Source organism: Macrosteles quadrilineatus, unplaced genomic scaffold, assembly GCF_028750875.1.
Source record: "Macrosteles quadrilineatus isolate MER2022 unplaced genomic scaffold, UCM_ALF_1.0 Scaffold_9__3_contigs__length_116548681, whole genome shotgun sequence".
Taxonomy (NCBI): domain Eukaryota; kingdom Metazoa; phylum Arthropoda; class Insecta; order Hemiptera; family Cicadellidae; genus Macrosteles; species Macrosteles quadrilineatus.
This window is the reverse complement of record NW_026542602.1, coordinates 101,184,248-101,193,200: the sequence shown is the minus strand read 5'-3', so window position 1 is coordinate 101,193,200 and position 8,953 is coordinate 101,184,248.

Genomic DNA, 8,953 nt, shown 5'->3' with positions numbered 1-8,953 from the left:
AAGATAATTTTCACCAGCACTTACACCTGGTAGAGAATGGGTATTTACTCAAGGGAGGTATAGAAGAGCCTTCGATGACGTCAGCTGCCAGATCTCTTCTCTTGAGGGAACACCATACCGCAACGATACGGAATAGAGCCATCGGCCTCGATGGTGTAGTGGAAGCGTTCCTGGCTGAAGAATTGAAGGTAGCCAGATCGAATCCCACCGATAGCATTAACTCTTTGTTTTATTAGCTGTAGTACATCTTTTGTTAGAATGTGAGGCATTAAAAAATTTATTTTATGAACAGAAATATTTGTTTGACTAGTTGGATTTCATTGGATTTTTTATTTTTCTTTGGATTTTTTCGTTATCAGCAACTTTATGGTTAGGTTATGACAATTTAATTTTATAATTAAAAAAAAAATTAAAATTTAATTTGAGGCATTTATAGTTTTATTTTATAAACAGAACTATTTTTTGATTTTTTTACCTTCATTCGATTTTTTCATCATCAGCAAGTTTGGTTAGTTTAATTTTCTTAGACGTCTTGGATCTGAAGCCAATCAGAAGCCTCTAAATGACACTGGAGGCAAAACCAGGTCCGTTTTTCACCCTGACAGCGCCCTATGGGCACAACTAATAGTAGCGCCCCTTTGCAATATACATACATAGTGTGTCCACTGACCAGGAAATCCGGGAAATATGCGTGAGTTTATTTGAACCGGTACCGTAATTATGAGTGAATTTTGTTATACCTGTAATTGTCAACTTACCGCGATCGCGCATGACTACAGTGACGTTTCTGTACTGTAACCGCGGGAGACGATAGTACTATGTCTACACACAGCCGCGAGGCATGATCAGAATTTTTACGCGATCGCAAAAGACGATGATAATGTCCACACGAACGCAGGATATGATAATGATTTTGCCGCGATCGCCAAAGAAAATGATGATATACACAGAGCCTGCTTCGATGACGGGAGACAATCCAATGATAATGTCCACACGGCCGCGGGAAAAAGTCAAAATTGTGCCGCTATCACGGGAGGCGATTACGATCTCTACAGGACGGAAGGAGATACAATAATGATATCCTCACGGCCGCGAGGGATTATCAGTTGTACCTATGGTTGTACTTTAGCTTGAAGTAGTTCTAGTTCAAATTAAAATTCCCCCGCAACAGCAAACCTGCCGACTAAGCGAATTTCTGTTTGTCTAAATAGATTTTCAATTAAATCTATTTAAATAACATTAGGTTTAACGAGGACCTAGGTTTGCTGCTATAAGGAAACTAATAAAGTGTGTTTTTTAGTAAAGTGTTAATAGCGAATTGTAAAATAAATACATTTGCCAAGTTTGATCAATACCCCTTAAAAAAGCAAACTACATACAAAGTTTTACAAAATTCTCCATAAAAACACATAAACCTAAAGAAACAAAATGGCCCACAAAATACAAGCCAAAAAATACTAGTTTGTAAATACCAGTTTTGCATATATTTCCTTTCCTTAAATAGGATTTATACTGTACAAGTTTGTGGCGACACTGTGTTTCGTTTTGTAGTCTTTGGAATGTTCTCGTTTGTAGGTTGTGAATTATTGGTGTGGTGATGGCAGTGAAAAGATAAAACAAGGTAACTTTGACAACAAGGCAAATTTGAATTTTCCAAAGCTTTATAGTCGCAAAAATCAAACTAAATTCCCTTGGAAAAGGACTCATTCTCATTATGTACTTAGAAATATTCCGCGATTGATTGTGAACTGGATTTTAAACTCCGGCAAGTGTTTAGTTTGGAATTAGTTTACATAATGTTTTTCTATTGAATAGACATGTTACAATAGCATCATCACTTTCACAGCTGTAGCGATGGAGCCTTTTCTGTTTTGTTTAAACCTGCAAAACATTATGGATGCTGAACTCTAAACAATCGTCATGTTAAATTTAGTAACAATAGTGCAGTACCGGGTGTTTCAAAATGAATGACCCGGTTTTAACGCTTTATAACTTTTATACTATTAAACTTACCACTATAAAATACACATCAAACGAAAAAGCAACTCAAAGAGTTTATGCCTTCTAAAGACACATATTATTTAACAAAATCGATCCAGCAGAACTGTAGATTTAATTGTAAAAATTTAAAAAGTCATCTCCAACTTTTTTTACCACTAGAAATTTGGAGGTTGCTTGATGTTTTTGCAAATAGCTTTTAAATGGCGAGGAAATCGACCATAGTGGAAGGTAATATTCCGAAAGAGAATACAATTTCCTACAATCTTCTATTGTACATTTCTTGAAAATACTCAAGAATCGCCCAACGATTAAATATAATTATAATCTCCAATAACGATAAGAGTAAGAGTAAGTGTAAGTGCATAATCTTAACAACCGGTACCAAAAATTGCCTAAAAATGAAAAAGAAATTGAAAATCTCCGTCTTCAATGTAGATAATAGACATAGCAAACATTAAATTTCACACCTTTTATTTTAAGGAAAATTTTTGCTATTCGTAGTTATTCGTAGTAATTCTAAAAGTACTAGAACTTAAATCCGGAGAGGAACCAATAAAATCGAAGGACTTTAATAGATGCCGTACTATTTCTGCCCAAATGATCACAAAATTGGGGAAAGATCTAAACATCCCACACATACAAAATATTAGAGACTACCTTGCCAGTTTACAAACAAAATAGGCCTACCACTTGATAAAACAGAATGCGTATACAATAACATTTTTCACCACAGTATGATGTTTTTGGCTGTATTACATAGGTTAATTGGTGGCTGAAAGTTACGTTTTGCTGGCTATGCCAGCTGTCATCGTAATTTGGGGACCGAGCAGGTTTTTACAGGCCGGGGCCGCAAAATCAGCTGTCCGCTTACTTACTTAAAACATGAATGCATTGTAATAGCTATTTACATTACAAGTGTAGTAAGAGCGTTTTTACATCACGCAGGTGAATGTTGTGCAACGAGCGAAGGCGAGTTGCATAATTCACCGAAGTGATGTAAACACGCTCTTGCGTAACGTGTAACGTACAAGATTTTACCTGACCCGACAATATTCAGGAGGTCACGAGCAATATTATGCTTCATTATCAATTTCACTCATCTTCTAACAGTAACGTTCATTTACAAACAAAAGCTAAGTTAGGAAAATTCTTCAAAGCATAACAATAAAATTCAAACACAGCTGATTTCTAGCGTTGAACGTCGTTGGCTCCATAGAGGTATATTTTTTAAGTTATCCACTCAATGTTATTTAAATGGGTTTCATTACATCACCGAGTGAGTTTTTTTTTCAACTTTACATCACTCGAGAAGTAAGGAAGTTGTATACATCACGCTTGGGATAGGGAAGTTTAACATGGCGGGTTAGGTAAATACACAATCAAAATCCATAGCATTGCAATAGAATTGTGTTATTGTCACCGTTGCCTAGGAACTATTTATTTTTATTTTTGCTGATTCCTCAAATTATTTCTTCACATAACCTGTTGTAGTTGTGTTGACTATCAGTGTGCATTATTATTGTGGCGAATAGTGGTAATAGGGTATAGTGTGGTGAAAAATAGCGTTCGTACCACGGACCGAAATGGTTTTGTAGCTCTCGATCGATTTAAGTTCTCGACTTCGTCTCAAACTTAAAAACTATCTCGAGCCGGCAAAACCTCATTTTCGGCCCTAGGTACGAAATATACTATTACCGGCCATACATAAACAATAAACTGGCCATGCCATAGATCGATTATACTTACAAGTGGAACAATCCCTACCCCATCATATGTTTTTAAAAGAGCACTATAGTACTGGACACTGTTCTAATGTCACATCTTTAATTGTAAATATATATAAATATATACAGGGTGTCCCGGAACTCTCTACCAATAATTCAGGGCATTTTTTCCCTAAGTAAGAAACTTATCTAAATAGCATATTTAAATTGTCCGGAAGTCCTTAGTTAAACTAAATGGCCGCCATTTTGTTTTATGAGTTTGGAAAATGTTCATAATTTTTTGTAGCTTTGTCTAGTTGACATAAATGTTTGTGCAAAGTTTCAATTTAGTGTCTTTAACCACTTTTTAGAAAAAATTAGTGAGTGAAAAAAACAAAATAGCGGCTGCGTGACTAACTAAGGACTTCCGGGCAATTTAAATATGATATTTAGATATGTTTTTTACTTAGGGAAAATGTCCTAAATTATTGGTAGAGAGTTCCGGGATACCCTGTATACAAAGTATATTGATTTAGTCGAAATCCCCCAATGTATGTTGTTACTAATTCTCTGCATATTCTAGAGGAATCTAACGCGAATGAACTCGAAACTAGGGGGACTAGACATCCCTCCTACTCTTCAATTTACGTTGTACGGTTTAAGTTATTAATATTCTCAATTTAGGACCAAACCGTTTAAAACGCGTGTGTTGTAGTAAAGCGTATAATCGATCATGTTGTGCGATTATCAGCTGTGCAAAACAGTTGACTTTTGATGGAGAAGTCGAAGTCAGTTGGACTTCATCCAATTTCAGACTTCATGAATTCGAACGAAGTAGCTGGAAAATTAATGAAGATTTTTCCAACAATTTTACAGTGGATTTAAGTGGGCAAACTGAAGCTCTTCACAGGCATCGCTTGACAATAAAATTCTTCGGTTTGAAAGTACAGTGCAGTGCAGTAGCCTAAAAAGATTCAGCTGATATTCAATTTATTTTATTTGGAAAATCTCAAAAATATTACAACATTTCATAAACAAAGCTTGCTGCAAAAGCCAGGAAAAATTGGCTTGTCTGCAGCTCATAGAGATAAACTTGTTCTAGATAACAATGTACTTTGTCCCTTGGTCAGTCTTCTCCATATTACACTCTGGTTTTCCTTGTTTCTTGTCAAGATCTGCTATTTGTTGTTTTGACTTATTCTCTACCTTTCTATATAAGACTAGCTTGCTTTAAAAACAACTTGAAACAATTATCTTAAATAAATAAAATATATAACAATAAATAACATGCATTAAATACTTCTCAACTTTAACAATAATATAATGAAATTTACAAAGAGCATTTACAAAGCATTTAGCATTTACAAAGAGCAATCCAAGGGTAAATCCCAAAGAGCAAGGAATACCACGTTAACTCAAAACTTCATCAAAATAAACCCATCGAAAAGAAAAGGGTTAAAAGTGAATCGCGTTCAGACGTGGAGACCTCTGATCGTGAATCTTGTGGTGAAAATTTAGTTTACAAAGAACACAACTTCTTTGCCAGCAAGTATAATACATTTTATGGTATAAAATAAAACTAAAATCTTTGCAAAATTGTACAAAAGGTGGATCACGATACCAATGATTAACCATGAATAATACCTAGAATTCATTTCGTACACAGTACACAGTCATTCTAACTTGGACTTGAACTTGAAACACATCCACCTCAAATACAACAAGTAAGAACTCAGTACCCCAAAGAGCAGCTTAGAAGAAGAGAAATACACAAGCATCGGATCCACCCCTTCTACCAACGGCTCTCCGTTGTATATATGGTTTCAACAGTGACACTTTTCCCTGCGAGAACCAAGACTTTGATCATCGTTTTTCTCGTCAACCATGCAAAGAAGACAATGCAAAGTATGATTCCTTTGATATTTAAACTTTTCTACACGACTTGGTGGTATTGTTTTTCTTAAATATGCCCAAATAATCTGGGTTTATAGGTATAGAATCTGCATTACCGACACAATCTTTGTTCCCTTATTCGACCGATAGAGTTCGGGACCTGCACTTCCACAACATAGAGAACATTGTATCACAACAGCCACAACGTGAGGTGAGGACTGAGGACGAGGGCCGAGCTCATCATTCACCATTCAAATCAAATCAAATCAAAATATCTTTATTCGTCATCTCATCTGTACATGCTTGGTACATTGAATAGTGTCAATGAATAGCCTATATTACATTTAAAATATTTGTAACATAGGCCCTAAAATTAAAAATGTAATAAAATAAAATTAATAGTACAAATTCTAAATTAAATTAAACTAACTAACCAGCACCTCTATAAAAATTATCTAGAATATCTAGTGAGTAAATAGCCCTTTCAGTCATGAAACTTTTTAATGCACGTTTGAATGAATTTAAATTATTGTTATTTTTAATATAACTTGGTATATATTTCAAAAATTTGGATCCATTATAGGTTGTTTTCTTTTCAAAAAAATTTAATCGATGTTGATCAGTCTGGATTTCATTCCCACTTCTTGTATTGTAAGAGTGTGTTTGATTGTTTAAAGTAACTTTTTCAGGATTGGATTTTACGTAGATGATTGAATCATAAATGTACTGTCCATAAACAGTTAAAATCTTCGAACATTGACCATTTTCGACTACCGACCACAGAATAAACAGGTTCTAATTTTCCGCGCAACCACTGAACCACACTATCACCTACTACATATTGGCAAGGTTAGTTGCTCTACATGTATAACTTATTTCGTCTCTAGACTATTTTGTTGAGCCAATAAAATATTAAATAGATTTTATATCCTCCATCAAAAAGTAGCCTAACAACTAGGATTGTTCATTCGCAGACAAGGGAAGTTTCGTTGCGAAGACATTTGTTAAAGAACTCGTCAAAAACACAATATAAATTGCAAATTAATTTTTTTGAGGGTCCAAAATATTTTGGAAATCAAAACACTTGTCAGAAGTGCTGTTTATATTTATTTACTAGATGCTGTACCCGTAGAGAGGGCACTGAAGCGAAAATTTTTAATCTTTAATTCTGTTGTATAAAATAGTTTCCACATTCCCCTTTGGTTTCAGGAACATAACTCAATTTAGGCTAACTTATGCTACCTAGTGCGAATGATATTAGGCGATGATGCATGTATGGAAATAATGTACCCATAGGATTCAATTTTCAAATTATAAGCTTACTTAAATAGAAAAACTTATTTCGTAGCTTATTTCGTAGAAAAACGTACCTACATAAAAGTTAATAAGGAAAAATAATCACACTACACATTTAAGGCACTCTAGTAAAGCAAAAAGACAGTTTATATTGATTTCACATGCAATTGATTTGTTTTACCTCAGAGTAATAAAACAAACTTTTGTTTTATTACTCTGATGTTTTACCTTGGCTACTGAGCTTTTTTCAAAGTTCAATCTTGACCTGCAGATCAGTGTGTATGTATCACAATAATAAGAAAAAATAAACTAATGGAAAACTTGTATTACCTTTTATTAAAAAGCCAACCACTAACTATTGTTAATCAGGGCACAAATGTCATCAATTTTAATATAAATCAATAACAATACATAACAGTTATTATTTTAACTTGTTCCATAGTTCAAAACGTGTATGCTTTTCCATTAGTTTTCATAATCATTTAAAACATTGAGTAAAGAAACATAGTTACGTTACAGGTATTTAATTGATTTTAGAAACAAAAGTGAATTGCCTGCAGCTTAGTTTTGTGCTTTTCTCCATAGTCTAATTAAGGCAGTGTTGTAAAAACACAACTATTAATATGAGGTTTCTGTAAATGTAAAAAAAGTGAATGTGAAGTAATTGATAGAAGAAAATGAAAATATAAGTAGTAGCTACGGAATAAAATTAGGTAGCCTATAGTTGAAATTTAGTTTGTAAATGGAATTAAAACACAAATAAAAGTATAAACATTGAGTCAGTTAAATTTTTAAAACTGTACCAGTACATATATCTCTGTATAAGTTTTAAAACCTATAAAAATCCTGATCCAAATATTTGTTTATCAGTTCAAATTTGTAAACAAAAAGCTACCATATCAAAATTATTCCAAATGATTTAGGCTATATACATTGTAATGATCCTTCTGTTTCCATGAAAATAGTATTTTCCTACAGTTACCTAACAATGTTCATGTTCTCTCACTGATTTGAGAAAGCAAAGTGGCCAATTCGCTCATCAGTGAGACAATGCTAACATTGTCTCACTCTAATTACTTTGTCTCACTCCAGATTTGCAACGTGAAGGCACGAAATAGTGAGCGCGTAACATTCAGGCAACGTAGTATGCGCGTGAAATACGTTGGCAGCACTGGCTGTAAATCAGCTGATCAGCTGTTGTACTGTTGTATTTGTCACTTCACATTAAATGTTATATTAAAAGTTCACTTCTGTGTAAAAATAGGTTATGTTTCTTCACCAATTTATTTGTTTTATGGTAACTGTAGGAAAAGTATAATGTGCAACTCGAGTTCAAAGTACAATTGCCTCACTCGAGAAACCATTCCTCACTCGCCTACGGCTCGTGAGTAAGGATTTCTCTCGAGTGAGTCAATTGCTCACTTTTCTCACTAGTTGCACAAATAACTATTTTTCATAAATATTTTAATCAAACTATTCTCATAAGAAGCATAAACTTTAGAATATTGGGAGCAGAACCTGTACCTCTTAACCTCTGCTGTTTGAACTGTCAAATTATGGTATTTACAGCTGACTTCAATTAATATTTTTTACTATTTACATTCTTCCAAAATGTTAACATTGAAACTTTGGAAGCCCATGGGGCGTATCCCAAGGGAAATATCATAACAGGAATAGGCCTATATGTTAACCAGGTACATAAGCTACCTTCATACAAAATTTTATTTTAATCGGTTCAGTGGTTCTTGCGTTATTAAGTAGCAGACAGACACACAAACACACACCATCTCATTTTTAGGCTATATATTAGTAAATATAGATTTCATACGGATACATTATTTGCATAACCATTGAAATCCATGTTTTTGGAATTTTCTCGTGGAAATCTACCCACAGAACTGTGACGTCAAAATAACGTAGGCGTTTTTTCATGGGGGTAAATTTCCGGGGTAGAATTCCGGTGACCCGCCCAAGAACCAGTTCAACGGTTGGTTGCTGACGGTTTTATAATGTTTTTTAGTGCTCTCATTATGACTATTATGAGTGTGAATAGCAAAGTG